Consider the following 6,489-nt stretch of genomic DNA (forward strand, 5'->3'; position numbering starts at 1 on the left):
AAGTTAAAGATATCGGTGAACACTGCAGTCAGATGATTAGCACAGGTCTTCAGGACTCAGCCAGATGCTTTCTGTAGGTTTACCCTCCTGAAAGATGCTTTTACGTTGGCCACTGTGACTGAAATCAGAGGGTTATTGGGAACTGTGAGATTTTGTGAAGGTGCCTCCATGTTTTGTTGATCAAAACAAGCATAAAAGGCAGCAAGTTCATCTGGGAATGAAACCCTGTTGTCACCTATGTTGCTTGGTTTTACTTTGTAGGAAGTGATAGTATTCAAGCCTGACCACAGGTTTCAAGCTTTCTGTGATTGAAGTTTGATCCAGAATTGCCACATCACATGCATGAGTACAATTTAGCATGAATATAAATTTAATTATTCACAAAACCATGCTGATTATCATTGCTTTTCCAAATGTGAATGAATCCTATCCCTAGGAATTCTCTTCAATGATTTCCCAAACACTAATCTGAGGCTCACCACCTTATAATGTCCGGGTTTATCTCTGTAACACTTTTCAAACTTAGGACCAACATTGGCTATTATACATTCCCCTCTCCTGCTTCATATCCCCAGAAATTTTTAGGAGGGAAGCCAGAGGAGAAGATGATGATTTAAAACATATCCTGGGTTAAAATGGCTACCACTGCACTGTCTTATAAGAAATAAAGTACCAGTGCACTTTCACATTCTAAGTAAATTCTGTTTTTCACATCTCTTGTACTGATTCCTGGTGCTGGCTAATCAACATGAGAGTATGATTGAGAAGGAAGGACGTTGTTAATCTCTAACAAAATTAGACTTCTACTGGATGGAATCAATATTAAACAGCACACACTCTCAGGATTTACTTTTCCCATTCCAATTTTCCATTTCTGCCACCAGGCTGTGAGATTGCAGGGATCAGAGAGATCCCAGAGTCTAGCGGGCCATAGATTGTGGCCTTGGTGAAGTTCCACAATGTTAATTTAGAGAGGGGAGCTGAGAAGCATATTGTTAAGTATTTAATGTTGTGCATTTAATATTTCCATAATATTGCAAATATATTCTTGATTAAGCACTTTTGTTTTTTATATAATACATTACAAGTTATATGTAAAACTACGTGAACTGCATATGTCATTACACCACCATGTTATAAGTGGACCTCTCACTAAAGTAAAGTTAAATGTACATGGGTTATCCCCAGTTTCCATGTTTTTCTTTCAATTAATTTTAAGTTTTAGTGTTACAAAACATAACAGTGGCAACAAGTAACTTTTAAAATTAACCTAAGATGACTGCCTACCTGTTGAAGTGCAGCACATTATTTTCCTTGGAAGTGGAGAAAAACATTAGAGTTTTTTTTAAAGCAGAGCACACATTTCTTTGGAAGATGCCAAAAACGGTCGAGTTAAAAAAGTCAGAAAACTGATGAAATTCATGAACAGCGAGTTCCAGGTGATAATTATAATAACAACTTTAAAAACAAAGCACAAAACTGGCTACATTGGAAAAATAGATGCATTCAATTGCACAACAGATAACTGGATCATTTATACTGAATGAATTGAACAGTATTTTAAAGCTGATGAGAAACAAATGCCAGTTTTGCTGAGCATGTTTGGTGGAAGAGCATGCAGTTTATTTAGAAGCTTGATGGCTCCAACCAAACCAACTGAAATGAGCTTTGCGAAGGTAATGCAAAAACATTAAGAACCAAAACGTGCTGATTACAGAACGCTTTAGGTTTCATAAGTGGAATCAAAAGGAAGGGGAGTCTATTTCAGCTAATGTGACTGAATTAAAGAGATTGTCTGAGCATTGTCAGTTCAGTGACAAACTTAATGATGCACTGAGAGCATGTTTAGTTTGTGGAATCTTACAAGGAAGTATTCAAAAACTGCTCCTAACTAAAGCACAACTCACATTTAACAGAGCAGATCATTGTATCAAATGGAACTAGAGACAGAGACACAATTAAGTTAATGAAAGTGAGCAACAACAAAATTGCAATGTCTAAACAGAAACTTGTCTGGCCAAACAAATTGTTTTACCGTTGTGGCAGGGGCTCACATACACAAGACCAATGCAGGATTAAAAGCAAAACTTGCAGAAAATGTATCAAAGTAGGACACATACAAAGAGCATGTTGGGCAGACAAAAATAAAGTCAAGTCAAGTTAATTGTCCATTAACTATATACATGCATATAATGTATATAATCATATAATGATTATAGAAGCAAAACAATGTTTCTCTGAACCAGGGTGTAAAGCACAATGGTAAACATGACAATGATAACTAATGAAGGTAGGATAAAATCTACAAATGAATCAAGCATAAATAATGAAATAAAATGCATAAATTAAATACTGTAAGGTACGGAACAGATTAACCAGTGACACTCTGAATACGTTGCGACAGGGAGTTCAGAAGCTCAATGGCCTGAGAGAAGAAACTGTGTCCCATCCTGACCATTCTTGAATTTATGCATCAGAGTCTCCTGCCTGATGGTAGAAAGTCAAAGAGGATTCTGGATCGATAGGTGGATCTTTAATATATCTAAGGGCTCTGTGTATGCAGCACTCCTGATAAATGATCCCAAAGTGCAGTAAAGAGACCCCTAAGATCCTCTCAGCTGTTCTCAAAGTCCTTTGTAAGGACTTCCAATCCGATGCTTGACCTGCTCCCAAACCAGATGGAGATGTGGCTGGTCGGGATACTCTCAATGGTGCTCCTGTAAAACATAGTTAAGATGGGGATGCAGAGACTTGCTTGGCTCAGTCTTCTTAGGAAGTGGAGGTGCTGCTTGCCTTCTTGTTCAGGAAAATGATCTGCACAGGGGAGAGAAAAAGATAAAAAGTCAAGTTGCAGTTTCCAAAGGAGCACTAATCTGCCTATCTACAGATAGAAATGGAAGAAGAGTCCAAACCCACACAAAGGGCTTTATTGCTATAATGGGCTTATTTCATATGTGCACTCTGACAGAAAGCGATAGACCAGGTGCTGCAAGGCTGCCCAGGCACTCAGTGACTATTGTGACCAGTAACGATGACAAGAAGCATCTCCAAAATCTAAAGACAGTATTCAATAGATTAAAAAATTATGGACCCAAGCACAGCATAGCAAGTGTGAATTCTTTAAATAAAGCATCACTTACTGCAGTTAGACCATTGATACACAAGATTTTCACAAGTGTGCTGAGAAAATTTATGCAGTGGTGAATGCCCCAAGGCCAAGAGATGTGTCACCGTTGCAGATCTCTTCAGGATTTGTTAAAAACAAAAACAGGTTCCTACCAAACCTGGCTACTGTGCTCCACCACTTGAACACATTACTACAAGTGGAGAAGAAATGGCAATGGACAAAGTAGTGTAAGGTGGCTTTCAAAAAGATAAAGGAAATAGTGATGTCAGACACTGTACTTACACATTGTGTGTGTGTGTGTGCACATTGCATACTTGAGTTGAGATGCATTCTATATTTCGCTGGAATTTATAGCTTAGCAGGGAGGAGCATTGTGTATTTAATATTTTAGTTAGATTTAAGTAATATTGTAAATATATTGTTTGATTAAACATTCTTTGTTGTTCAAACAATTCATCACATGTTATATGCAAAAGTACGTTAATAGCATATTGTGGTGGCTCCCCCACGCGGTAAGCGAACCGGCTACAGCAGTCGCGGGCGAGTCCACAGCCAGCAGCAACGGAGAGGACTCTGAGTGCAGGGCAGACCTCAGCCCGGAAGCCGACGTCTTTCCACCCCGCAAAGAGCGGGGGATGCTGGGAGCGGGCACTTAAGCACGCGCAGATTGAAACAGTAAACAGTTCAACCAGCCCTGCTCGACTCAGTGTGTTGCTTTCACTCGTTGCGTATCAGCGCGACCACATTGGTGACCTTGATGGTCCAACGGCATTTGGACCCAGCATGAATGACTTGGCTCTGCAGAATGCAGTTTACCTTAAACTGCCAACCTTCTGGACCACTCAACCCCTGGTCTGGTTCAAGCAAGCAGAGGCCCAGTTCCAGGTCAAGCAAATTGTCTCAAACGCCACCAGGTATTACTACGTGGTGGGCGCTCTCGACCAGGAGACAGCGGGCCACGTTATCGACTTTCTGCATCAGCCCCCGGCAACAGACAGATATGAGGCACTCAAGGCCCTGTTAATCTGCACATTTTGCCTCTCCCGCCGCGAACCAGCCACGCAGTTACTGCATATGGATGGCCTGGGTGACCGCATGCCATCAGCCCTGATGAGCAACATGCTAGCACTGGCAGATGGCCATAAGCCTTGCCTGCTTTTTGAACAGATCTTCTTGGAGCAAATGCCAGAAGACATCTGCCTCCTGTTAGCAGACGAAGACTTCAGAGACCCGCGTAGGGTGGCTGCTCACGCGGACGTGCTTTGGCGCGCCAAACAAAATGGCGGAACTACCATTGAAATTAGTGCTGTGGCACGGCCGAGAGCCCAGCCCTCCCACACCCCAGCAGCGGAGCACGTAACACCCACACCAAGGGACAGCACCACTTCTGAGTCCTGGTGTTTTTATCATCAAAGGTGGGGTTCTGGGGCCGGCCGCTGCCGACTGCCATGCTCGTTCCAGGGAAAACGCCAGGATCAGCCGTCGCTGATGGCTACGGTGGCTGGTCACCATGATAACCTCCTCTACGTTTGGGACAAGCGCTCTGGGCGTAGATTCCTGGTGGACAACGGGGCAGAAATCAGTGTCCTACCCCTTCCGAGCCATGATACCCGAGCTAGAAGAACAAGACCGGAACTTACAGCAGCCAACAGCAGCACCATCCGCACCTACGGCACAAGAACCATCCCCTTGCCGTTCAGTTCCAGCCGCTTTACATGGACGTTTACGCTGGCTGCAGTATCACCGCCATTGCTGGGTGCGGACTTCCTCTGCGCGCACTGCCTGCTCATGGATTTGAAGGGACGATGATTGGTCAATGTGAAGATGTTCCAGACTTTCTCCCTTGGTGAGGCCAGGTTACCAGCCCCTCACCTGGACTCCGTCACACATTCCGACGAGTTCACCAGAGTGTTATCAGAGTTCCCATCTATCATCACACTGCAGTTTTCCTCAACAAACCCCAAGCACGGCGTGATGCACCACATCCCCACACAGGGACCTCCCCTCCATGCCCACAGGCTACTGCCCGACAAGAATCACCTTGCGAAAGAGGAATTCAAGATAATCAAGGAGATGGGGATTGTGTGGTATGTGTCATGGTTCTGGTTGGCCGTTCCCCTTTAACACTTCTTTCTCCCTGATTATGCCCCAATTTCAGTCACTTGCTGCTAGTTTACCCAATTACCGTACACCTGGCTTTCATCAGAGACTGGGAAATAAATACAATGGCGACTCTATCCCAGGTTGCCAGTTTGCTGGTCGATTCTCGTGTGATACTTCATTCCCTAGTCTGATTAGAACCGTTAGTTCTAAGTTCCACTCTAGTTTCTAGATAGTCCCCGTAAATCCTGTCTCCTTGTCAAGACTCCTCCGGTTTCCTGTTCTACTTTCAGGTCTACGCCAGCCTCCCCAACTCAGTCGACGTGCTGGTGTCTTGCACGTGGGTTCTCCTCAGTCGCCCCCCTAGCAACAGAACAAACTGGCCAGCATGAATCCAGCGGACATGAACAAGCCCTCACCAGCCAGAGATCCCTACTGGGCTGGCATGATCAGCTGTTTCGGGATGTCATGGAGAACCTCCGTTCCCTGTCAGTAGACATAAAGAAGGTCAGGGAACAGGTCGACCGAGTATCCGTCCATCTTACCCCGTCGACCCCGGGAGCTCTGTCTGACCAACCCAGACAGCCTATAGTGGCGACGCCCGATGCATTCACTTCACGTCCATCAAGAGGGCCGCACGTACCCGAACCAGAACCCTACGCCGGAGATCTGGGGAAGTGCCGGGCTTTTCTTCTGCAATGTTCCTTGGTATTCGAGCAGCAGCTATCCACATATGCCACTGACCGAGCAAAAATAGCTTACATTATGGGGTTGTTGCGAGGAAATGCCTTAGCTTGGACCACCGCGATCTGAGACAATCAGCCAGAGACCTGCTCTTCCTTCCCCACCTTCATTTCAGAGATAAGGAAGATTTTTGACTATCCGGTAGGGTAGGGTAGGGTAGCCAAGCCTCTGCTTACCTTCTATCAAGGCTCACGCAGTGTTGCCAAATATTCCGTGGAGTTCCGGACGCTAGCGGCCGACTCAGGTTGGAATGATGAGGCACTCCAGGAGGTATTCCAGCGAGGCCTCTGTGACAAAGTAAAGGATGAATTAGCGGCTAGGGATGACACTAACAGCCTGGATTCAGTGATCTCCCTAGCCACCAGGCTGGACAACCGAATCCGAGGACGGCAGAGGGAGAGAACCGGACGCCCTGCTCCATTGGCCATCCTACTCCCTTTACGTCTTACTTTACGTAAAAAGAAAAAGCCCGGCACTTCCCCAGATCTCCGGTGTAGGGTTCTGGTTCGGGTATGTGC

The sequence above is a fragment of the Hemitrygon akajei genome, chromosome 20, assembly GCF_048418815.1.
Source record: "Hemitrygon akajei chromosome 20, sHemAka1.3, whole genome shotgun sequence".
NCBI lineage: Eukaryota > Metazoa > Chordata > Chondrichthyes > Myliobatiformes > Dasyatidae > Hemitrygon > Hemitrygon akajei.